Source organism: Prinia subflava, chromosome 3, assembly GCF_021018805.1.
Source record: "Prinia subflava isolate CZ2003 ecotype Zambia chromosome 3, Cam_Psub_1.2, whole genome shotgun sequence".
In the NCBI taxonomy this organism is placed as follows: domain Eukaryota; kingdom Metazoa; phylum Chordata; class Aves; order Passeriformes; family Cisticolidae; genus Prinia; species Prinia subflava.
Window position 1 is genome coordinate 66,637,974 of NC_086249.1, and position 26,868 is coordinate 66,664,841.

The window sequence follows — 26,868 nt, forward strand, 5'->3', positions numbered from 1 at the left end:
CACACTCACAGTTTGCGTCTCCATTGTAGCAAGGTTACTTCCAAGCTCATGGCCTCTCTTCTGATATTAGATGACTGAGTCTGCTCTCCACTCAAACAGTATAGCCTGAAACACGTTTGGTTCCTAGAGGAGTCTGGTAATGCATTAGAGGTCATGAAACATCATGACCATACACAGCAAATACTTTTGGAATCTCTTATATTGCATATCATTTCCCCTATGCCAAAAATTAATGAATAAGGTAAATTAAACAGTTCAGCCTAGGTAGCAGTTAGTCAGAGACATACTGTGCCTTATTATTAGGCTGGTTTCAAGTTAGAAAAGGAATTGATTCATATGCAGCAGAGCCATTCACGAAGTAGCCTCTGGCAGAACAGATAGGAACTGAAGGAGGTGGCTAACTCCCATGTATCCAAGACCTTTTTCCCACAGGGAGCTCCAGCAGCAGTTTTGCAGTAGATACAGAGCAAAATTCAGGGTTTTCAATGGGATAGTAAGTTCCAGGAGAAAACCCCCAAGAGGCAGAACAACCCCATGAAACCTGGATTTGTGGATCTCAGAGCTGGTGTATAGGTTAAAGATTCTGAAGTGGTTTTCAAGGATTCCTGCTGCCAAATATCATCTTCTGTTTGAGCTCTTTGATTCCAAGACTTTAATCTATATGCTCTGAAAATCCATGAATCTAAACCACAATGAATCACTATTTACTGCTGTGCAGACTGTTTGGCTCTGGCCAATTACTCAAACCAGAGCAGTCTAGACTTGTGGGCAGACTGGAAAGAGATGTGTCCACTGGGGAATCTGCAGACACAAAGATATAGGAAGAGAGTCCAAGAACTGCAGGACTAGACTGCACAGGGCCAGATGAAAAACACAGAGGGTGGAGCCTTCAGACACTGTTACCAGTTTTGGAGAAGGTGGTGACAGGTTACAAAGGACAGATTCTACACTGCTTTAAAATCTTCGGGGTTACAGGAAAACACAAGACCTTGCAGATCAGTCCTCCTTTTCAGCTCATTTACACCTGGCGATTTGACAGCCTTTCTGCAATCTTCTTTTTGTGCTCTGAGCCTTCTGTCTTCTCACTGGACAAGGACAGAGGTTACAGTGCTGAGATTTTTTTCACTTTTGTCTAGATCTGGTATCTAGACAAGAGTAATGTTGCTTTTGCTTCTCTTCACTCATTTTTACATATTTCTGCCACCCAGAGTGGTCTTCATCTGAAGAAAATCACTGAGGAAACCTGAAAGGTAGAAAGTGCTGTTATTTGTTAGTGTGGTCAGCTGGTGCAAGGATAGGAATGCAAAGTTTGTTATTGGGGCATTAATAACAAAGCTCTTTCATCTTCTAATACTCACATCAGGATAGATTGCTATCTCTGCTTTGCTTTTAGTTTTCTTTGATTACTGCTACATTGCAGCAGAGAGTGTACTGCAAAATGAATAGGACTCAGCAGTAATTGGTATGCAGCCAGTGTCTTAAAATATCTCTGTTCAAACAGGTTTTGTACCCTGGTCTGCCTTGTGAGCACTGAGGTGGGTGAGGGGAGCTTCCCTCTGGCATATGTTGAGGAGCCGAAGGCCAATGTACCTCTTCTTATCTTTTTAGCAGTCATGCTACAACCAGAGCTTCATTCAAAGTTCAGAGATACAATCCATTTCATTTTCACAAATCCCTGCAGCAGGAGGGGAAAGGAGACCTGGCAAAACCAGCTGTGATAGGCAGAGGGTAAGAGAAGGAGACTGAAGAGCTGAATTTCTAAATCATTAAAGCCAATGATTTTGAAATTCACACTGCTGAGGTTTAAGCTCTTAAATATTTATTTTTCCACCATGAAAAAGTGCAAGGCAGAGGAGAGAAGCTAAGCATATACCTTGAGAATGAGTATGGAGAAATATAGGGCGAAAATACGTTCACATAAAAATCTCTTCTACAGTTATTACATGGAGTTGAGTAGGCAAGTAAGAGTCACATGCACATTGGTAGAGAAAACAAATCACTCCACAGTTGGTAGGGACGTGAAATCCCCTAATGCACGTTACCCTATCTCTCATAGTACTGACACATAGTTTTGCAATGTAAAGCAAAATGCCAGATGAGCACAGCCATTTCATTAGAGTTATGCACCTGGGATTCCTCCCCATATCCCACTTGCATCAAGTCCTAGAATGTCTGGTTATCCTTATAAGCCTTCCCTGGAGTGGGTACCATGGGAGTCTCTGCTGGTTTAGAGGCTGGTCAATGTATTCGGTTTTTTATTGACTCAAATTAAATCAAATGCTTGGAGCAGAGGTGTTGCCAGGGGCAATTAGGGCTTTGGAACCCCACTTTTTCAGAGTACTTGACTCAGTCGTGGTGCCAGTACAGTGAGGACCTCTGGCTGTGCCCAGCAGATTCCCATCACCCTCCCAGTCTTCTCTCTACAGGTGACATTGAAGCCTGGGTCTCCTGTATGACTTTCCTCTTCAGGGATGCATTTCCTAAAAAGGAGAGAGCACATCACTTCAGATTTCTGTGCCTTAATGTAGGACATTCTTAAGTGCCAGAGTACTTCTCAGTTGCTGAATGGAAAACATTTATATTTTCAATTCAGCAAAGCACATGATAAAATTCAGGTACATGCAAATTTCCCCGGAGAACATTTCACTCATATCTCCCCTTGAATAGCTTGTGCTGGTCACCCAGACATTTCCCACTTACATTTCTAAAAATTTACCTGAAACAGTTAAAAAAGCAGAGGTACCAAACACTTCTGAACACCATGCCCAGGTCTACTGACACATTCATTTGACAGTTATGTTTCTTTTTTACTGGTAACTTTTCTAAAGAAAATATGTGTTAATCTGTAGGTAATTAACCAAGCTCTAGTAAAACACCTCCTGAGGATTAACCTGCGTAAAGCCAGAATTTTTAAACTGCACATCCTGAGCTAAGGTATGTTGTACTATTGAACAGTTCTCCATAACCATGGCTTCCACGTGTTAGATTTTAAAACTGTACACCATCAACTGGATATGTCATTAATATTATTTTTTAAGGTTATTTTAGGTTAGACTCCAAATTTTTACTTCTAGCCCTCCCCAAAAGTTAATCATACAGACTCTACTGGTATTTGAGAGTACAATTGCATAACCTGACAGTCAAAATGAGAAGCAAAAGGAAATACTTGAAGATTCTCATTCACGCACTTTCAGAATAATATATGCTGGTTTTCTACCAGGCCCACTCTAACAGTTTTTATAGTTGCTATTACTTTTGTATCCAACTAAGATATGAGGCTACTCTTCCTACCAGTCAGAAACAAGGATGTGTCTAGGGCTCATATTCAGGGCAACATGCACTGAATCATATTTCCAAAGGAAACGAGAGCTCTGAAGTTCTAAATTTCCTCTGTAGATGGAAATCTGCCAAAATCTTATGTTGTTTGGAGACTGCCTTTTCCTTCTTCACAAACTAATTTCTAAACAATAGCACAGAATGTCACATAAAAGCCTTTCTATTGATATTTCATCCTGTAAGCAGCAAAAGCAGAAACCAAACCCCATGCAGTAAGAAACAGTGAAAGTGACTCCCTGTCCATATCTCTGTGTGGTATTTATTGGGCCACCAGGCAAACAGGACTCTTGGGATATGTAACAACTTCTCCATTGCAAGCTCACCACATGCCCAAGCTGCTGCCCCGGGCTGGCATCGCATCCCAGCCAACATCACACCACATACTGTGCCCTGAGTCAGCCACCTTTGGTCATAACCAAACAGTTATCTCACAAAGTGGGGAAAGAGGTCATCTAACTAACTAACTAACTAACTAACTAACTAACTAACTAACTAACTAACTAACTAACTAACTAACTAACTAACTAATCATTAATGGCGTATGACTTTTCCATATCATATTTTAATGGAAATGTTCTACCTAACACAGCAGATGATAAACTATATTCCAGCAAAATTAATGCAATAGACAATTTTAATTTACACTACCTTTCAACACCCTCATGCCACGTGCCAATTTTGTTTTACTCACTCTCTATTACAAAACCTCCAATACTGTGCCTACTTAATACTGTCCCTAGAAACTCCGTTCTTGGCAGAAATGCAGCGTTTTCAAGTGTCAGTGTCTCTTGTGCCTCAAGGCTCCAGTTTCTTCCAGGACCAGGACATCCTGCAGCGCCACAGCCGTACTCGGGCCTGGGCTTCCCTGAGGGTGCACACAGTCCCACCCGTGGCTCAGCTGATCCTTCGGAGCAGTGCAGCTCCCTGCCCTGCCCGCTGGCTGTGCTGGCCCTCCTGGGGGCTGTGCTTGGCAGGGGCAGAGATGGCAGCTGCAGGCATGGCTGCGGTGTGTGCCTGCAGGCGAAGTGCTGCCCACACTTGTGTCCGAGGGCTGCGGGGCCATGGCTGCACAGGGCCCTTCCCGCCCTCCCCTCGGCACGCACGGAGCAGAACACCCTGTGTGTTAGCAGCAACAAGCCAACATTTCCAGCCAAGGCACTTGACTCAAGTCTGTTTGCCAAGTGGCTTCACTACCTTCTTTGGTTAAGGGTGAGAGAAATGTTGTTGTTCAAAGGAGAAAACAAGTGGAGGTGTTTTCCCCCCTCACCCTTCCTGTCTACAAATTCAGGCATCTCTGGTCTGCAGTTCCTTATAAACAAATAAAGGAGCTTTTGTGGAGCCTGTTGATAAGAGGTACTCCACACCACTCCACCTCCTACCAACATTTATTATTATTTTTATGTATGCAATAATATGCAAATGCTTGAGTGCCTCCTAAGGTCTCTCACTGCTTGTGCCGCAGTGTGGCGATTGCTCTGCTCACTGCAGAGGCCTAAGGGCAAGCTCAGGGCAGCCTAGGACAGGACTCGTTGTCAGGCCAGCTGATAAGGTTTTCACCTATCAGCAAGGTCTAAGTGTGCAAGACTCAGATACAGCCTGGTGAAGGGAGAGTCAGGGAGATAGGAATGGCTTTCTCCTGGGAACAGTTTGCAAGAAGATAAAACACCGGCAGACAAGGGAAGCGAGTCTGGAGCGCAATAGCTGGGTCGTGGGGCAGGAAGAGAACTCCTGAAAAAATACAGGGACTGCAGCCATCCAAAACACATCAGATCATTAGGAAAGCAGAAAACGAACTTGCAAGGTGCCAGGCTCTGCCTTGATGTAAGGGTGGCAATATGGTCACCACTTTTAGTACAAGAGGAACTGGACCCAAGCTCTGAATTTCAGCAAAATCTACCCACTCAGCTGGGAGAAATTAGATTGTTTCCAAAAATTTCTAGCATTTTAAGCAACAGAATGAGTGAGAGCTCTTATCTAAGGACTCTGAGTGCTTTCAACCACATGTTCTTTACAGTTTTGAGCTTTGAATAGTATAAAAAATCTGTACCTAGCAACAGAAATCCATGATGTGCCCCCTTGCTCATATACACTCACAGCACATGGTTCTAGTTCTTAATACTGAAGGGAAAACACTGTTGAACAAGGGACAGGAACTAGGAAGCAAAAAAAATGTATTTAAGACCTGCAAGAACTCCTGAGAAGATCTTTAAAAGAAGAAGGAGTGATGAAGAAAAATCTACTCCCGAGCAAGATTAATTTCTATTATGCATGATTCATTCAAAGTGGATTTAAAGCCAGATTTTTTTCCACTGGCTTGCTCACTTTTCTCAGTAAGTGAAAGAAATAACATTACTTCAGGGTCTGAAGTTCACTGGGTTACATCTGATTTCACTCAATTTTACCAACAGCAATATTTTTGAAATGGATTTATTTCTTTTTGTTTTCCTTTTCTCTCAACATGCCTGCAGCCTTACTGTCTCCTTCACGCCGCTAGCAGAGACAGGATCATAAATCAGGTCAGTGCTCTGTCTGACCTGGTAGTTGCTTAGGTATTCTTAAATTTTTATAATCTATCCTCTCATTTGCCTCAAAACATCTACCTTCTCCTTTCTAAATAACTTACTGGAAACTCTGCAGAACAAGAATTCCCTCAAGCTTCTGGTTAGCTGTGGGGGCTGTGTAGATGGACTAGCAGGGATCAATCCAATACCCAGGACCCTCTCAGTTGAAATCAGTTAATGCATGTAGGTTGTACTGTTTTGCAAAGGAAAAAAACAAAAACCTAGCCTTTTTCAAATTCGTTTGTCTGTAAGATGTGAGATGGCTTCTGGCTTCTGTTTGGCCCAAGCAAAGCCTCTGCTGCTGTTGTGTGTCCACTTTGGGTACTACACTTGAAGCATGATGCAGAGGACTTGGAAACACAGGGCACTCAGATAAAAGCGACTGAATCCCTCAAGTTTATGAAACATGCTGTATGAGGAAAGACTGGGAGAGTTGAGACTGTTTAATCTAAAGAAGAGTGGACTAGCTGTAGGCACAGGGATAGTCTTCAAGTACGTAATAAGTGGCTGAAGACAGGAAGAGTACCATTAGTTCCCCACATCCAGTGGTAATACCACAGGAAATGGTGGGACTGGATTACTACAAAGAATTAAAAATTAGCAGTTTTATCATTCTGTCCTAAAAGAAACTGCCTTTTTTATGGACAGCCTACCTCTAACCATTAGCTTACTTTTGTTACTCTGCAGTTGTTTTACTCTGTGATTACCTCCAACATCTATGATATCTATGATACCTGAAGAAGCTCAGCCTTGTGCCCCATGTTGAGTTCTAGCTGCCAGAAGTGAAATGTGCTTCTTGATGTCCTCACCTCTTTTCTCTCTGGGACTGCCCCTTGCAGCTTGTTAAGGCAGAAAGCCATAATTCAGAAAATACAATTTATACAGCAGCTAGACTCCACTCATCAGTAGACTTTGGTCTACAAAGATGTTTCAGTGAACTTTTGATCTGCAAAGGCCAGTTGGTATTAAATCCTCTTGCACCTTTTTTATAAATATTTCCTACTTTTTTCTGAATTTGCTCTGTGATTGCAGAGCACCGAGCTCTGTGTAACACGTTTCATGCCCATGATTTGACCTAGATGTTGCTGAGAGACCTACAGCTCTGAACAAAGGCAGCAAATTCACATTCATCCTATTTCACTTCCCCATGCTATTTTTACTGCCAAACAATATTCTCCTAGCATATCTGAAAGAGTCCAAAACAGAAGGGGGGCCCAGGAGGCAGGGAAAGACAACATAGGCCAAACTCCTTGGAGTACTCAAGCTGTATATTATCCTCCTTCTATCATATATAAGAATCTTGTATGGTGTGGGTCCTACAGTTCTCCTTTCTTCTTGCCTGGGAGATGTTATTCTGGTTCATCAGGCACCTGAAGCTGGATATAGATGAGGTGCTAAAATTGCATCACTGGATCTTAAGCAGAGGTTTAGGATTTAACCCAGACCTCTTTAGACATCAGTGATGTAGAACGTTGGGTGTTAACTAATCACCCTGTGATCACTTTATAGGCAACAGGAACAGGGAATTCTCTCCCCTTCTGGGACAGGTTCTGTTTTATCTCTGGGACATGCCTACAGCAGTCTAGACAAGCCAATTGACAGTAAAGCAGATGGATGATTAATGAAGGTATGGACATATTAGGCAGGATTCAACTGAATCCTTCCTGACTCAAAAGATACCTACAGGTGGATCCCCATAGCTCACATGAGTTGGATGTAATTCATTCCTAGAACTTTCAATCCAAACATGAGAGCACATGGAAAGCAATTTCCTTTTCTCAGCTAATTTTCCCATATTTCACATTTGTCCTCTCTCCTAGTCTTGCCTGAAGGGACCAACATTTTCACCAAAAGTTGCTGCAGGGGAAAAACACTGTAACCTTCAAATTGTCACCTCAGATCAAGGAGCTCCTCTTCATCCCACATCTTTCAGTCTTCACTGAATAGACCTTTATCTCACCAGGACTCAGACTGTCCCTGATGTGAAAAGACTTGTCACCCACTCTTTCCACACAGCCCAGGTGCCCCACTGGAATCCATGTTCTTCCTTAACTAGTGTGGTGATGGGTGTGAGTATGGAAAACAAGTCTCTGATAGGCATTTGCTGAGAGCAGGCATCTCACTCATTCAAGAGGTAGTACCAGCTATTTCAAAAACAGCTTGCCACATATTCCGTTGATCAAGCTTTTGCATAAAACATACTCTGTGTGCTCATGTGTGCACACAAATTCAAGTTATCCCTTGTTTTCCTCATTAAAGATGCTTCACTTCTTGAAAGGTCCTCCATGAATCCCAGACTGGTAGTTACAGTGAGTAAAAAAGCTAATCAAGAGGAAGGGCTGTGTAAGCTCAGTTTTGAAGCTGTATCATTACCAGGCAGCTCTTAGGAATAAATGGACATTTTCATAAAGAGTTTAATAGTTAGAGTGAACTGAAACTCTATAAACCCTTTCCAAAGGAGCCCTTTGTTGAGATGCTGGCAGTATATGTCTGGCTGGAGTCAAATAAATTAGTCATCAGATAAATCAGTCATGCCAGCTATGAGAGGGACACCAAAATAAACAGAATGTTTTAGTTAAATCCGTGAAACAAAAAGAACAGCAAATCTCATTTAAAATTCCCCCATGTAGTTGATGCATAATTAAGCCTCTAAACATGAATGCAAGTGCGCTGATCTAGAGTGTGTGATGAAGATTGTATCTTTGAAAGTAAATGGGGATCTCCGGATGCAATTAAAAGTAATTTCTGAGTTGCCAGTTCCAAGTTCCTACTGGCAAAATCTAAGAAATGCAAAGCCTGAGTAATTCCTAAATTACTCCAGTTTCCATGCCAGGGAAACTCCACAGATTTTGATGGAATTACATCAGACTCAGACTTCACAAGGCCAACAGAACTTACTCCTTTTAGAAACAGATTGTCAAATACTTTAAAAATGAATGTCAGAAAAAGTTTATGGAAATCACATTCTACTGGTACAAGAACAAAATTTGGGGGATGTGCAACATATGCCAACATCAGTTGGGATAAGGTAACGCAAGTTCTTTATCCCAAACATGCTGCCTCAAGTAATCTACCTTACTAGTCTAAAATATATAGTCTGAACTCTTTTAAGTTTTTCTTATCCTAAAATACAGATAGAATAATAATAGTGATGTTCTTATTAGTCCACTTATCCTTACGATTAGCTCCTATATTAATTATTATTGTAATATAAAATATATTTTTAAGCTACTTCTTTTACCTGTGTCCTTACACCACTCCTCTGAATGCCTGTTAGTCTAGCAAAGGACACAAGTCCTGGAAGGGAAGAAGCAGGGCATGTGAAAAACAAAGAATGCAACTGGGCAGCAGCCTGTGGGAGAGAAGGAGCACTGCTTTTAATTGGATTGAGGAAGTTAAAAATGTTGAGAGAAAGTTTTTCTTATTTACTTAGTGTTTGTTTCCCAATAGCTGCTATTTCAGTCCCAAATACTACACTTTGGGTGCTTAATGTCAGATAAGTAAGCAGATTAACTGGCGTTGTGCATAGAGAATTCAGTTCTCATGGGCTTCAGATGTCTGCGCTGAGATCTGGCAATGTCACCAATAGTTGCTCTTAAGTTTGGCTTCTTTTCATATACTATTGAATTCCATATCTAGGTTTTAATTCCAGCAATAAAGTTACATTCTTTCTCTTGAAGGATAAAACTGTATATGCATTGGAAAGTCGGTACCACTTTCATTTTTACTCTTAACCATAGAGATTTTAGAACTGACAAGGACTGGAAGGGAAATAGGGTGCTTAGGACATTTGTGAATCTGATTCTGCTTCCTGAGATATTTTCACTGCTCAGCTGACATCTGTATTCACATGTTAGGGCAATACATCTCACTGATGCAGTGCTCTGCAAAGGAACCAATCAGAGGCATTGTGCTCTCTTTGCACTTATCAGGAACCACTGAAATCGGAACAAAAGCTGATTGCCTATTATTGGCTTCTAGGAGTACGTCCTGTAATTGGCACTGTGCAAACACAAAGCACAAAGCAGCTCTGTCCCAGAGTATTTATAATCTAGGGAGCAAACTTCAAAAGAAGTGGGTAGGTTTATGGCAAAATGGAGGAGGAAGGAGGTAGAAGAAGATCAAGCTTGTTTGATCACACTGCTTCACAAAAACAAAAGAAAAAAAATTATTTCAGATTGGTGGGGTTTGCAGGCTCTTGGCAAGTCTGTTCCTCGGGGGCACTGGGAGTTACTCCGCCAGTCACTGCTGCATTTCTTGGCTTGGAATAATTTCTGTCAAAATCAAGAAGGTACATCACCCCAGCTATCCACTTGAAATACTTTATAGCTTATAGCTCTTTGTCGTCTTGAAGAAAAGGATGAAAATATCCAGGCAGACTGCACTCAGAGATGAGGCAGAAGCCAAAATCCTTTGTCACAGCCAGACCATAGAATAGGAAACCACATCTGACAGCAACAGCTGGGAGTTTGGTGAGCCCACTTCTCTCCAGTGTCCATGGGACTTGTGGACTTAGTGGAATGAGTCCAGAGGAAGGCCACTAAGTTGATCAGAAGGCTGAAGCACCTCTCCTATGAAGATTAGATGAAACAGTTGGGGTTGTTTAGTCTGGAGAAGGGAAGGTTCAGGCAGGTGATACAGGAGCTTTCCAGTACCTAAAGGAGGCCTACAGGAAAGCTGGAGAGGGACTTTTCACAAGAGCATGCAGTGATAGTAAGAAGAGGAATGGTTTAAGCTGATGGAGGGAAGGTTTAGATAGATCTAAAGAAGAAATTATTTACATGATTTTCTTGAGGAGAGGACATTAGACAATAGAGATTTTCTGGGAGAAAGAGGTCTTTAAACTTTATTCTATTCACACAACAAATCCAAGGTTGAGAAGAATATGTGTAGGGAACATTTTTGTAACTGGGTAAAAACTAACGTCTTGATCATACAGATTCTCAGTAACCATCACAAAGGCAAAAAGTCTCACTGGAGGAGATTTCTCATGCTGTCCATTCCAAAATAATTCAGGAGGTTGTCAATGGGTACAACTGAGGGAGTAATAAAGATAGTTGTCCTCATCAATAATGTGCTCTTAATTGCATATTTTGAGACCTTTGTACCATAAACCAATTTGAATTTTCCCCTTTGGTACAGTTCATGCATCTCACACCATTCTGTTCTCTTCTGTAAAATATGTTTTGATGTAGACATGAGTCTGCTCCTAATTATCTGACTACAAATGAGACGAGTTGGCCACTTATCCAAGCTTCTGTGTTATACCTAGGAAGAAACAGATTATTTCTTTGAGTTTGTATGTTGCCTTTCTACTAATAATTGATTTATAGAGTCACAGAATTATTGAGGTTGGAAAAGTACTCCATGATCATCAAGTCCAATTTTCAACTTCTATCATCATCCATTATATGTGTATGACAGAAGCTCTTTTATAGCCAGTTACAACAGAAACAAGGTCCAAGAAACAACTATTAGGGGAAGAACTTTATGTAAATACATCAAGAATTGGCCTGCTGGCAGGATTAATAAGTTTGATGTGGTCCTCTAGGATAAACATTCCTGAAACTTTGATTTGGGGGATCCACAAATTACTATCCACACAGGAAGTAAAACTTTTCTCACCTACAGAGAAAAAGGAGAGGAAAGTGTCACTTTACTCAAGCACAGGTGTTTCTTCTTTCTCCTGTTCCCCTTGCTGTTTATGCTGGCATGATCAACTGGGCTTTATTTGGAAAGATGAGTAGTTTTACAGTGGATAATCCCTTTTGTCCCTGAAATGTCTAAGAACCTTGTTTATCTGTGGGGAGGTTTATGTATTTATTTCTATTTCTAGAGACTCAAAAGTTCACTAGTAAAAACCTAAAATCATAGTATTAGGATATTCTGTCCAATTATGACTAAGACATGTAAGAGTACACAAACCTGGTAAGGTTTCCATAACATGGAAAATGTTCCGAAAGTTTCTTTACATGTCTCATTTGAAATGCTGTCTTGCACAACCCTTGGATGCTAATGTATGTGATTAAAGTTTAGACATACACCCAGCACTCATTAATCGGCTTATAGCTTCCCTCAGCAATGCCAGTGAAAAGGTATACACCAAACCTGATATAATGAACCCTGTTTATGTAAGTTTGGAGTATAACATCTCATTTAAAAGGGTGTGCACCTCCTTTTATATGCCTAGGAATTCCAGAGGAGCCTTCCTTGGAGCACTGTGACCCACCATGTTTGGGGCAGCACCTGATCTCAGAAGGGGCATGCAGGGGCTGCCATGGAGCTAGGTGCAAGTCTAAAAATCATCTTATACATAATGTGACAGAATTTGCAACAGTTTAATTTACATTCACATAGTTTCAGTGGCATATGCTGTAGCTCTGCCAGTAATAACAGCATTCCTATTTGCTTATTGTGCTAATGAAAGATGAAAAGCAGCAGGTTCAGCGCAAATCCCTGCAGATCCCTCTGAGGGCACCATGGCCATGAAGGTACTGATGATTCAGTGAGTATTTGGCATCCTGCCTTAGGGTGTTTCCAGCAAACCTCATATTGTTTTTACTGAAAACTCAAGTTATACGACAATAAAGTACACCTTCCTACCCCAGTGTCCTTCTAACCTTTTAGGAAAGAAATTAGATGGATTTGATATAGCTAATCTGTACTGTTACATGTCTCTTCATTGTTTTAAAGGTACTTACAAGTGGTTAATTTCAGTACCTGTTAAAAGAAAATCCAATAATTGACGCTTGCCATTTTGGAGGTATTTTTAAAAGTTTGGTGGTCCTGTTTGTCTTTGTCTGTGCTTCTGCCATTTAAAAATCCTCCACAAATCTGTGAAGGCTCCATCTGTGGCACAAAGTAGAGCAGGGCAGTCTGGTGATCAGGATTGCTCAGGGCACACTCCGGAGCAGATCTATGTGGGGAGAGACAACTGGTCTCAAACAGCCATAAAATTTTACAACAGGCAACCAAGGTTCAGTGCCTGAGCTCATTGCTTACGCCTTCTTTATAGAGAAGTATGCATTACTGAAAATTGCATTAACTTCTTTAAGGCTGCTTCAGACTCATTATCTCATTCCAGGCTATATATAGGACATCTGCCTTGTCCTCATAAAACAAGAGCCAGAAGTGCAGCACACAGGCGAGCTGCCTTGGCAAGTTGCCCACTGAGTAATTCCTGCCCCGTCAGCATGCCCCCAAGACATAGAGTATATCAGGGGCAGAGAACTTTACCCATTGAGAATTTGCTGACATTTCTGATCTCCAAAGATCTTTAAAATAATTTTCTGTCTTTAAAACACTTTTTAATGTAAAAAGAATGTAATTCCAACAGGTGGAATTACAAGGTCACACATACTACAGCCCTTCAAATATGTAGTATTTGGAAATCACCCTCTGAGATTTTGGCTCTGTGCCCATATGTAGGTATTTCTCAGACAACATTTTTGCCTGATTCCTCACAAGAAAGCAGACAGAAGTCAGGAAGCGTCAGGTCACATATTTACTTCAACTCATAGCTTTTAGGATCAGACAGGAAGGTATCTCTTTCCAAACTTGCTGACTACCACTTACATAGTGTCACAGATGCTCCTATGATTCTCCTTCATGCCCAACTCCTATTTTCAAGGTAGCTTTTGAAGGCTAAAGGAAGAATCCCCCAGGAAACAAAGCAGCAAGGTCTCCTGACATGAGCAGATTAAGACAAAATAACCCTGGTGTCCTTCGCTGTACGAGACGTTTCAGACTGGAATCATGTGAGGGGTGTTCAAATCTCACCCAGTACTACACACAGACAGAGAACGAGCCAAGTGTCTCAGGTTCAGCTTTTGCTTAACAAGATCGGGCAGCCAGTTTTCACAAAAAGCTTGCTTTTGATCTCTCCGTGGATCCTTTGGATCTGCTTCCCTCTAAAGGCCATTCAGTGAATTATTCTATTGTCTTGAATGTCAATCAAGTCTTAAGGTGAAATCGATTCTCAGATGTATTTCTTATCTGGAGAGGTGTTTGAGCTCTGTGAAGGAGAGAAATACTTTCAGGGTTATTTCTTGTTGTAAGACATCTTAAAAGAAATAATGTATCAGTAAAGGCAGAGATTTATATCGGCAAGCAGAGGTTTTCATTATAAAATCCATCTAAAAATGAGTGTCAAGCATACATGCTTTTGTAGTTCCTTATTGCACAGAAAAGTGAAGTGGTTTGTCCCAGGCAGAAATGGGGATCTGGCCATCCTTGCTCCCAGTCCCATGCTCAGAGGAGTAAGTGGTTCTTTCCAGCTGGGCTGAGGCATTTGACCTCTCAGGCATAGCTGCAGTATTGCTGCAGTTTCATGTGATCCCAGGTAAGGAACTTCGTGGTGTAGTAGAGCTTGGACAGACTGTGTCTTATATCAAAAAGTGAGTTGCTCCTTCAGCTGAGATGCTCAGAAGGGCCATGAAACTGAGACCTTTGTTTGAGGTGTTGGAATTCCACTGAACACAGTGGATAAAGAGAACCACAAGCTGTAGTGGCATGCTAAGAAATTGGGCGTTTTGCCTGCTTGGTTATGAAAAAAAAAAAAGAGAGAGAGGCATTTAAAGGATACCTGTTTGTTATTTGTACAGGCTGTGGGAAACAGGATAATCCCTGAGTATACTAGTAATCCGAGTAATAATCATTGTCAACCAGCATTTTTGCACAGCTTCAGCACTGTATAGGCATCTCTGGAGGGGAGGGGATCAAATTTTAGGTAAATGGAGTACATCTCTCCAGACCTCTCTGAGAGGGAGCACAGGAAGTTACACTCTTGAATTAAATTGAAATGAATCAGAGTTTAGAAGAAAAGTTCATACAACTTAGACCGAATGGAAGAATTAAGATATTTAAACACAGAATATCTTAAAAGTCCTTAAAACACCTGAAGCTTTCTGCAGGCCTGGAAAATCTCCTGCAGTCAGGGCACTGGAAGGTGTTTTAGGACAACTAAAATATCACAAGCCTTATATACTTGTGTACTTGAATTACTTCTTAGCTGTTTTTTTAGGCTGCTGTAATTGCCCCAACGAGAGAGGAAATTGTCCTTTGGGACTGCCTCTTCTCTCTCTGCAAACTGTAAGAGTCTGCACAACACATTTGAGGTAAATCTTTTAGCTAAAGCTGGCTAAGCTGCATCCTGCCCTGATATAAGGATATATCTTTATCATCCTGCCCTGATATCGAGATATAAAGTAGCAGTAGGGGTCATTAAATTTTTTAGCCCCCTCCAGGTGTGAGATATGAATCTGGGTGGCTCCCAGGTATCTGGGGTCAGTTTTTAGAGACTGAAGTCTCCAAGTGCATTTGCCCACACTGACTGGATCTTCACCAAGCCCTTCATCATCCTCACCATCATTGCCCACTCTATGTAATTTATATCATTTACAGCAACTGTTGTGGTGGTAATTAATTCATTTGACCAAAACATAGACTAGCATGTGTTTCTGAGGACAGCAGGCTCCACAGATCAGCTTTGCCAATAGACAGCAACTTTTTTTGATCCTCAAGCTGATCCTAAATGCAGTTTTAGTGTTTTTTAGGACTGCTCACCTCTCCTTTATGTAACTATTCAGTGTGCCCTGCAATATTCTGCTCAATGCCTGCCATAAATAAGAGTACTGCCACACACCTCACTCTTTCCAAGCTCCAAACTATAAAGCCTGTACAACTGCCATTGCAAGGCTCAGATGTGAAAAACAAAATGAAATGGTGTGAGGAAAACAAATGCTTTCACATACTCAAAAGCACCAGGTTGCTTACTGTGATTCACATTTAGTTCTCCTGAAAGGCTGAAAATTTAATAGTATTTGGAGAACTGATGCTTGGAAAGTCAAGTAGACTCATTCCACAATTCCAGATAATACCAGTATAGTTTGCAGTGTACCATTGAGAGGATTGGGCAAATCTACAGAGGAACATGAGGACATGTAACAAATCAATACCATGTTGGTTCAGTTTTTTTATAAAAGCAGAGGCAAAGTGGCAGGACATCTCCCACATACTCAGGTCTCTAACCTGTAAGAGTGAAGATGAGCAGGAAACTGCACTACTGACTGTCACTGGGAATGAAACTTGCCTTAGGAAGGACATTGTGAGAGGGAGGCAAATGGCCATTTTATGCTGTTGCCAGTATGTTTGCTCCCGTCTCCCTCCTTCTCATCAAAATGGGAAGGGATCTCCTCATCCAAAAATCTCCTGCAGTAATTTACAGTCGTGGGGTAGTTGAGATATATGAATCCTCAAAGAAGAAAACACTGTTCCTTGAAATATAAGATGCACTAGTAGGGAGGCCATTTAATTTGTCCCATAACATCTGAAACTCTTCAACACAAGAAGAGCTGAGGCATCTAAAAAAGAAAAAAATAAAGACCAAGTAGGTAAGGTAATGTTGAATGAATCAGTAAAGGGGGAAGAAGTGATCCATTTTTCACTTCAGTTAGTGAGAAGGAAAAAAATTATCATTCAAGAAAACAAAAGTGGTGACAGAACATTAAAACAGGGCAAAGGATTTCAGGTAGAAAGTTGGGCAGGTGAAAAACCTCTCCCTCCCCCACGGGGATGCCATGCAGAACAAATGGATACATGTAAAATCCCATCAGATAACTCAGCTGAAAAGCATCACCACCGTTTGGCCAACATATGCTGAGGTCTACTCACATGTCAAATTTGCAGTAGAACTTGCCTGAGAACAGCATTATTTTTAGGACAAAACCATTCATGCTGGAACTTCCCTACTACCCCACCAAATGCCAAAGAACAGAACAGATATTTCTATACATGTCACTTTGGACAGAATACATTTGCCTCAAAAAATTCCCACCAACTCCTCCCATTCCACACACTAAAATGTAGCAGTCCTGTAAGAAGAGCAGATCCAGAGCTACTCCCAGTGGGCTCCTTAGAAGGAGTACATGTTAATTAGATGCCAGTTCTGCAAGTGGTGAGCTGTGAAGTTCTCACTCACTGACCTCCCTTGCCACCTGCTGAGTATCAGAACAGCCCAGTACCACAGAGCAGAGCAGCATCCCGCCAGCTCTCCCTCCCTGGGGTAGTAAATGATTCAGTGAACAAGATCTGCCTGAATAGATACCTGAAGACATGCCTGTAATTCAGTTGAGGGCAGTAAGAGGGCATGCCAAGGCAAACACATTCCAGGTGACTTGCAACATCGTGTGAAATTTCACCCTATCATAAATAACACAGTAAATGTGAATGTTGCATTTCCCAAGGTACTGGTCAGACACAACCTTTTCCCTAAAGAGCAGACATGGAGGAAATGTATCACTGCTGCTCATTAGCCCTGAAAGGCAGATCATATGGATTCCTGCAGCAAGGATACAACATTATCCACTCATCCCTCCTGCTGCCTCTGGGGTAAAGGATGCTTCAAAAGCCTTGCACTCTAGCTCTCAGGGCACACATAGTGCATAAATACCTGTGAAGACAATGAACAAAGGTGTATGTCTTCCTCTTTCCTGATGTAACCTTTCCCCCGTGTTCTAGCTGTCCACAGTACAATAACTCAATTTCACCACAATTTAAGGCCATAACCTACCACAGGCATGAAAACCAACCCACTTGGTGTGATGAAAGCAGATTTTTTTATTCATATCTATACCTTATTTGTCAACAATCAGATTCAGTCACCCATGGATAGAACAGGCATCATCTAAGAGGAGAGAAATCCTTCCCAAGTGTGGCTACTGGGGCAGTTCACAGACAGGAGATGACACAGATTGTTGCCAAATTGTGGGTGCTATGTGCAATTCATCACTGGTCTTGAAAGTTGCTTTTCCAGAGGTGCACAGCCAGTCACTCATTTCAACAGCTCTACCTCTTGAATTGAGCAATATTTAGAAGGTGGGGCTCACATCACTAATTTTAGCAGTCTGAAGAGGATGTCCAAGGTAATAATCTCAAAGCTCTTCTGCAATAAGTGAAAAGAGACAGGCATCCCCAGAGAAATGTCTGTGAGGTCAAGGGACTGGATCACCCACTAGAAGCATCCATCTACTGGCTAAATCCTAAACTTGAGACAACTATGTTAAGACAGATCCCATTCAAAATTAGCAAATGGCTCAGGCTTGTGGTTCATAGGTGAGACCCATGTTTCTATTACAAATTCCTCATGGATTCTTCCCTATCCATAGCCATGTTACTGAAGAGTAAGTCTTTCTTATAAAATGACCGTATATCTTATTCTGCTGTGCCTTCCTTCCTTCATGCCAAAACACTCCTAAGAGCTGAGAGGTTCTTCCTCAGGGCTTGCTACTACTTCTCACACCTGTGTTTTCCCTGCCCACAGGCAGCATATTCTGAAGTGCCAGACATTTCTATGTCTCTGAGGACAGTTAGCAAAGGTAATACCTGACAGCTCAGCAAAGCAAGGCTAGCTGTCAGTACCATGTCTGACTTGATCCTACCTTATCCAAGCTGGGGAGGAGAACTGGCCTGAAGAACAGTTCATTTCGCAAAACAGATCTCATTTCTTATTCCTGGCAAAGTGCCTTTTCTTTCTGAGGCTCAGAATGCCTGGAGGGAGCTGATTATTCTGGTGATCCTTTTCACACCATTGGCTAAGACTCTGTCAAAGATGTTATGATCAGGGTCTGTCAGCAATGCAAAGAGTAGCTTGTGATTTCTGCAATTTTAACACAATAAATCCATCTGGTGATGTGTTTTATTTGCTATTTGTTTACTGATACCTGGCCAGCGTCCAGTGAGATTCTGAGTAATCACACACCTCCAGCATGTGACCATGTGATGTCAGTAGAAAGCAGATTCCCTGCACACACTTCTGCTGAGAGTGTACAGGCTCATTATATCAGATTCCATTTTACTGTATCCTGCTTAAATTAGAAGATTGGAAGAAGTGTCATTCAGCTGAATTGGATGAGACAGGTCAGAGACAGGAATGTGCACATCCCACCTGGAAAGCTGTCCACACTCCTTTCATGTCCCTTTTCACACATTTCAAGTTTCAGACAATGAACCTCTTATTTAGAGGGCAAACCATCAGCTCTCTCTTTTTTGATAGCTGAAATTACCATTCTTCCAAGGTCAGACTCTCTAGGTCCAACCGTTTCTTTAGCTTGCATTATCTGCCTGCCACATTTGCTTGTTCAGGGAGATAAGACGTGTGATGTAACTCTGAAAAGAGCTTTTTCTTCTTACAAGTGAAATAATAATTGGTGTCTGCTTTTCTGTGACTGGGTAGAAGATCTGATTGCAAACCCAGAGCTACATAGATCTTAACACTCATCGAGAAATGTCACTATAAAACTGCCACAGTTGAGCTTATATTCAGGCTTTCCATGTTGTTTTCTGCTCTGGATTTTCCAGGTGAATAGATACCAATGGAAATTTTAAAAATAATAAAAATCTTTATTTTTCTTAAGCTTCAGTGTATTCACTTGGAAGTCGTATTTCACAAGAGGTCACAGTCTGGTTATTGACTTCAACAGCAGATAAATTCACAAATCAGGGGCCGTGTGTGCCAGTACTTGTAAGTGATCAGATATTAAGGATTAATTAGCATATAACAATTCTGCTCTAGGACAATGAAGAGAGGACTTCTCTGTATCTTCGTCCCTTTTCCATGTCTTATATGCACCAAACATATTTTCCAGTAGAGGGTGCAAAATTCATCCCCAGCAATACAAAAGCACTACATTCCTGACAGCCTGTATTTGTGAATGACAAAACCTTTTCAGACTGCTTCTATCTCCATTTGTAAATATGGGATTTGATGTCAAAATATTTGACAGTAAAAAATCTCATCCCATGACATTTGTAATATAGACGACTCCATAAGAATCTTCCCATTTTGCTTGCTTTTACAGTCAATAAAATGAATTAGGCACTTGGGGACACAGTTCTCCCATTTCACCTATATTTGTCAGCTGAGTAGCTCTGCAGACTCCTTTGACAATGGTGCATGGAGCTCTGATGACTAGCCCAGATGTGGACATCTGTGCTTTGGCCACCCAAGTTAAACAGAATGCCACCTCTTGTGTTTGCTGGGAAATGCTCAACAGTGTCAGTGTGGAAGTGTAGGTAAACTGTAATGTGCTTATTGCCAAACACCACTTGTCATATTGCATCACATTCACTTCAAATGTAAATGAACTTGTGGGAAGTTCTGATTACTCTGTTTGTGGGATTACCATCAATGTTGCAATACAGAGCAGAATGAAGGGTCATTTGCAGAGGCATTGAAGAGGTCTTGGCTGGCAAGGGAAGGGAGAGGAAGAGAGGTGTCACTGTGGTTAGACCACATTGTTACCGATGGCAACTGTCACACATATCGATAACTTACTTCATTCAAGTGTCCTCAATCCCTGTTACCACTTCACATGGCCTTAGTCAGTGATCTTTAAACTTCACAGACCAGTGGATCCTGAGGAAGAGTTTGAAAGCTTGAAGTAAATCCTTCTCGTTAAACTTTCCTCATAACTGTTCACATGAAAATTTATAGGCATGGATCATTATTCAAAATAATGACTCATTTCAAAGATATAAATGCTGTGGAGATTGTGTCACCTCCATTGGATATGATACAATCTTCAACCATAGCTCTTCTGTTATTTATGCACTCACAAAGTTGCTTTCAGCTCAAAGACATAACCCCGCCCCTTAAGCATATATGAAACAGTCATCACACAAAAACTTTTCAGTTAAGGTGGCTCTGCATGCTCAGGTGCAAAGCCAGTGTCACGTTTCTAGCCATGCTTCAGCCAGCTGAGGAGGTTACACAGTGTGCCCTCTGTGGTCTCAGCCTACAAAGGTGGGCAAAATTTTGCATTTCTTTGGTCTGAAGGAAGCTTCCCAGGCCCAAAGGCATCTCAGCTTCACCCTTGCTTCCAGCAGGCAGGGATAGCTAATGTAGTAGTGTTGTCTTAATTTAAGAAGCAACAAGGTTCTAAAAAAATACATGAGCATACCGATACATAAGGCAAGGTCAACCATTACCATCACCATTTAGAGATCCTTTCTGACATGGGCATCAGAAAGTGGTTTAGGAGCTGGAGAAACAGCGTTCACAGCTGCTTCATGCCTTCAATAAAATACCCCAATATTAAGAAAGTAAATCCCTCACTGACTTGCCTCTTCTGGTGTTGATCATTCACATCTCCATAATAATGATAATAAAAACCACCAGGATTGAGCTCATAATCATCAAACCATGGAGTCATAGAATCATAGAATAATTTGAGTTGGAAGAGACCTATCAGGATCATCAAGTCCAGCTCCTGGCCCAGGACCATCCCCAAGAATCACACCATGTGGCTGAAAGCATTGTCCAAATAATTTTGCTGTGACCACTTTGCTGAGGAGCCTACCCCAGTGCCCAACCACCTTCTGAGTGAACGTTTCCTGCTATCCAACCTTAACCTCTCCTGACTCAGCTTCATGCCATTCCCTTGAGTCCTGTCCCTGGTCACGAGAGAGAAGACATCAGTACCCGCCCCTCCACTTCCCCTTGTGAAGAAAGTACTACTAGTAGTTATTTTTTAATGTGAATTATTCAGGGAGCTGGTCATGAGCAGACACAATTTAAATAAGACTGCAAGTCTCTGGATGCACGGTGTAGAAATAATTGTGTGAACCAGTGCCTGGCTGTTCCAAAGGGAGACACAAGGCAGAACGGGACTAGAGATCATTGACATGACCTGGCAATTTCATCCTTCTAATAGAAAATCTGGCAAGCTCTACTGATGAGTACAAATTACTCCAAAATTAATTCCATGAGAGGGTGATTATACAGGGCCACCATCATACTCTGGGTATTCCCAAGCTTGCAAATATATTGGGACAATAGAGCCAAGTCACTGAAGATGATGGAACACTAAAGTGAAAAGTATTGTGTTGCAACAGTACAGAGCATGCCCACATGCTAAACACTATTCTCACTGCTCATCTGAGGATCAGGAAGGGCTTGAGATGGCTTATCTCGCCAGGTGTGACTGCAGCCATACAAGAAAAAAAGTGAAATCAGCATTAAATGCTGGAAGTCATCAGGGAAAAAAACTCAGAAATACCTCTCATTTCAAGGCTATTGCAGCCCTATTGAAAATAAATGGACATGACTCAAATACTTTACTTCCCTATTGCAAAAAGCTCAGCTCTTGCACAAACAAATCAACACAGATGTCACACTTTGTTGTAAACTGCTGTTTGAGTGGAGCTGATGAACGATAGCGACCTGTGATTCACAACCAGCTCATTTGGGAACTCCTCTGTCATGGATTACACACTAAAGCAAGTTCTAAACCCAGACAGTATAGAAGGGAAAAAAAAGATGAAAAGCAAAATCCTAATGGAAATGTCCTGGTGGGCATTTTTAGGCCTGCAAAGCAAAGCTACAAAGGAATTACAAAGGAAGTAAGTTTTGTATGTAAATCTAGATAATTCCTGATAAGGCTAATGAATAGCTGTAATTATTACATGCCCATCCCACTTCTAGTAATGAATTATCCTAGGGATATATGGATAGTGTGTAGTAGTATGTAAGAATATCTATTGGAGAAGAAATTCTGTGGCTAAAGAGAGGCCCTGTTGGAGACACCATTTGTAGTGTCCTATTACAGATTTCTGTAAGGAAAGGGAAAATAACATTTTCATCTGCTAAGGAGAGGGATGGTATATGTGCCAGGTTATTTTAATCTCCTCTACTTATCCTAAGCCATTATTTCTTTCTTGCTATTTTATGAATTGGTTTCACCAGTTTGTAATTGTAATGCTTACTTATGGAGATGTGTATGTGTTTAATGGCATTAAGAAAACATGAAACTGTGGTTGGTGGGATCATTGCCAAATAATTTTTCTCCAATATATGGGAAATAATAGTTTTGATAAGAGCCCAATCTCTTCTGAGGCACAGTAAAAGGCAAGGATATATAAAATTATCTGTATCACATCCTTTCAATATAAATTAGTAAATATGTATCTGTGTGTTCTTGTTTGCTGTGTTCTAACATGTGAGAGATTTTCTTTGTGAAAGATCAGTGGTTAGTCTTTCAGCCTGCTTGAAAACCTGCAGAGCAAATTCTGCTCTCAGGGGTGTGTATCCTAGCCTAATGGCTTTATTTTATTTACTTGTGCATATTAATATATTCAATGATGCCTGTGCCACAAAAAGGACTTGCGATAATTTATTTCTTGGCATGATGAGTTTGTGGCATAAATCTTTCCCCTAAGCACTGAGACAAGCTTTGATGTACTCAAGGGAAGGCTTCCTTCGCCGAGTTCAAAGTTCAGAAGTTCAAAGGCACTTCTGATTAGAAATTAACCACAACACTTTACAAATGAGAAGGGAATGACCTATTCCACGCCTGAAGAACTTGGCAGGGGCTGTTCCCACAAGCCAACAGACCACCAGCGTGCCGAGAAATGTCTTACAGAAGAGAGGTTGAGTTCAGGGGCAGCACAAACAGGAGAGTGACCTCTTACAGTCCTGCCTTGGAAAACAGAGCCCGTTGACTTCTCCAAGCCTTGTTTGGAGAGCAAGTCTGCAACACAAGCTGTTACATGTCTTATTACAGTGCTCTGTATTGCTCCAACCATATGGTAGATATTGAGCTGGATATCCAGAAGGATGCTCACCCTTGGGATATCACACCAGTCCCAGGGAGTTCAAGCAAATCTAACCTTCCTGTCTTTCCTCGAGTGGCATAGAAACCCCTAAGCTGACAGAGGCAGCAGGTTAATCACTGAAATACATCTGGGCAAGGATCATGTCAGCTGACAGGCATGGATCCAAGGATGCTGCTGCTCTCTGCCAAAAGCCAAGAAACACATCAGCACTTGTGAGGTTCTTGGGGCAACTGGGCAATTTCTGCTGGCCCAAGACACTCACTGGGGGAGCCACTGCTGAAGATGTGGGAGGGGCAGAGGGATGAGGGATTCAAACCCCAGATGCCCATCTCGGGCACGAGCCACTTATGCTGTGATTCACTGGGATGAGAACAGGCAGCCAGTGTGTACAAGTTAGGTGGAAGGCCTTGAAGAACCCAGGACAATATTGAGCTGCTGGAGTGGGAGAGCAGAGGCTGCTCAGTCAACTCTCCAGGCATGAGATTTGCTGGAAAAACACAAGAATTAACTTCTACTGAACACAGGGGAGGATTGCACTTTCCCTTTGATTTAACTGTGGTTTTTCATTTCCATGCTTTAAACTCAGTCCTCAAAACCTGTCACGCCTTCCATTTCTCTGGTCACCCTGTACAGAGCTGGGGAGTGACCTGTGCCTGAGGCTGGCAACCTTCAGCCATCGTTCCCACAGAAGTGGTGGATTGACATAGAGAGAGCCTGCAGGCAGGAGAGAGGCACTTGTGCTTTTGGTCATGCTTAAGCCAACCTCAGCCTGCAGAAGTGTCCAGCACTGGGACTTGTGCTGCTAGGGTTGGAGAACAGTTGTGGCAGAGGTGGACAAAACCTCCTGCAAAGAATAGGCAGGCAAAGGGCTTGGAGCAAGCTCCAGGGCATACACCTGCTCAACAAGGATCCCAGACTGAGCTTAGATCCTGTTTGGGATGGGAAGGAAATTAAAACTTGTTCAGGCATGTGATCCCAAAATCAATATTTTCACAGCTCAGAGCATGTGATGTGTCACTGGAAGGTGCCTGGTGAGGACAATAGCTGGCACAGAACTGCAGCTTCACACAGCTCCAGTCACTGACCAGCCTGCACACAGGCATCTATGAGCTGGTGCCTACAGCCCATGCCTCTAGATTTCCTTTACAGGCAGTAAAATTCCTCCCATAAAACTGCACACTTTCCAGAGATGTCCTGTATTTAATGGGACTGGAGGGGGTAGGGTGGGATTTTTGACTTGCTATAAAATTTCATGCATTATTATGTTTTGCATTTCATACTAAAGCACAGAACTTCACACTAACAATATATTCAGTGGTGGCACAAACACTTCCTCCAGCTAAAATTTAACATTTGTATCCAGTTTTCTAACAGATGCAGCAAGCCTGTAGCTTTTGCATGCCATGTCCTAACTCTCTCTTACAAAATCAGGTTTTTCTTGTATGTATTTAGAAAAGTTAACAGTTCCCAGAATACCACATGAACAAAATGCTCTGGGCCATCTTTCCAAATAAATCCTTAATCCTCAGACATCACTGAAAGTAATTTTTGTCAACAGTGCACCATCCAGTAGAAAAACAAAGAGCAGTCATTTAAAAAACCAAACACACTGGTGTCTCCAGTCTCAGTGTTTGGCATCCACTGCCGTTTTTATTCTGCTGGCATTTGTCATGCAACTCACAATCAAAATCCACCACTTCGTCACCTGGAGACTTGTGAAACATGAATTTGCTGTTGAAAGATTTTCTGATCCCCATCTACATAAAATAACTACACCAAACACTGGAAAAGAAAACTGAATTTTCTTAGAGCTAGCACCAAGTAAAGAGATTGCTGCCTGATCCCATTGTCTTTCTATACAACCCTTTTGAAAACAAGGAATGCAGTGCAATATTTAAATCCAGATAATATCACCTTACAAACTGCAACTTAAGTCAAAAATCTTTAAGAATTTCTCATTTTCTAAAAGACAAAATGCATTTCTGATATAAAAGAAGAGACTTTACATAGTTTTAATACTCAGTTCTTGAAAGTGATTCTGCCCTTCTCCACCCAGCTTGCAGCTAAAGTGAATTTAAAAGCTGCAATGAACATATAAATGAGTCACTGAAATAAACAATCAGCTGAGAAAAGACACTTGAACAAAGAAGAAAACAAAGAAGAAAACAGAAGAAAACCCCACAGTGCATACCTGGGTCTCTATTATCAGTAGAAAAGGCTTTATTTCTTGGCAAGGGCAAGGCAAGGTAGAGGTACTGCAATGTAATGAAAGAAAAATACTTTCTGTATAGGACCATGAAAGCATTAACATAACAGGCAAAGCACATTATGTCCTGCCCTTGGCAAATGTCTTGCTGGCTACTCTGGTCTGTGACCCAGCAAAAATAAGCAGTCCAAATGAATTTTCTCCTAGGTAATATACTGCTTCATTTACTACATGCAGTGGTGGACTGTTTCCTCAAGAGTCAGCATGGAGGCTGGCTGAACATTGCACTGAAGAAATAGGAAAACACAGTGCTGCACACAGATTGCATGCAAAAACCAGCTGAAGTGCTGCTTGGTACACTAAAAAACTTCCAAGTACGTTTGATCCATTCAATTTTTGAATAGGCAGTGCTCTTAGTAGATGGGAAGACGAGAGGGAACTTGATCGTGTCCCCCAGCACAAACACACTGACATTGACACCTATCTTTTAAGATTTTTTTTTCTCCTCATATCTCATTACTGCTACTTTTATTTGTGATTTCTTAGGCTCAGAAAATTTAAACTGGATTTTAAATCTGTCCCTTTTATCCAAGAGCCTCTACACCTGGAGGCAAACCCCACCCCCCCTTCTCTGGAGGGTTTTACCCACTTCTCTTTCAAATACACACACAACGTCAGAAACCAAATCAAACCAGAAGGATCAAAAGGAGCAGTATTGATGATGGATCAAATGCACACTAACCGCAACCGGTTTATTGATTTTTAAATCTGTCGCATATTATTTCCTTATTCTCTTTGTTTCTGAATTGCTTGAGCATGTTGATCTAAGACAGCTTTTATCTCCACTTTGTCACCGTGACCTTTTTTGATCCCAGTCCATTCGCTCTCAAATTAAGTACGCTGCAGAAGCTGCTTTGCTCCAGGTTGTGGTTTTCATGGTCTCGGCTAAATAAAATCTTTCTTTGCCACCAGCTGGGACAACTGGTGTTTGACAAACAGAGGGGCCAGGGACAGTACACCACAACACCCTCTTCATCCCACAACCATTCCCTGAGTAAATAAGGAGCCCCTGTGGGAACTGGGGAGATGAACCAGAGGAAGGCATGTGGAAGAGCTTACTTGCAGATAGAGATGCTGGTGGGAAGGTATAAGGCA

The 26,868-nt window shown here is 41.7% G+C and overlaps 1 protein-coding gene and 1 long non-coding RNA gene across 2 annotated transcripts in view; one reads left to right on the forward strand and one right to left on the reverse strand.

Annotated features, from left to right (window-relative positions):
* CLDN10 (claudin 10) overlaps nt 1-26,868 on the forward strand; it is a 53,168-nt gene that overhangs the window by 5,899 nt on the left and 20,401 nt on the right. The gene's annotated exons all lie outside the window — the stretch shown is intronic.
* Nucleotides 11,172-25,792, reverse strand: LOC134548025 (uncharacterized). The gene is made up of 3 exons (XR_010079685.1): nt 25,699-25,792; nt 20,230-20,310; nt 11,172-13,911 (listed from the first exon to the last, which is right to left on the reverse strand). It is a non-coding gene; the product is annotated as an uncharacterized LOC134548025 (long non-coding RNA).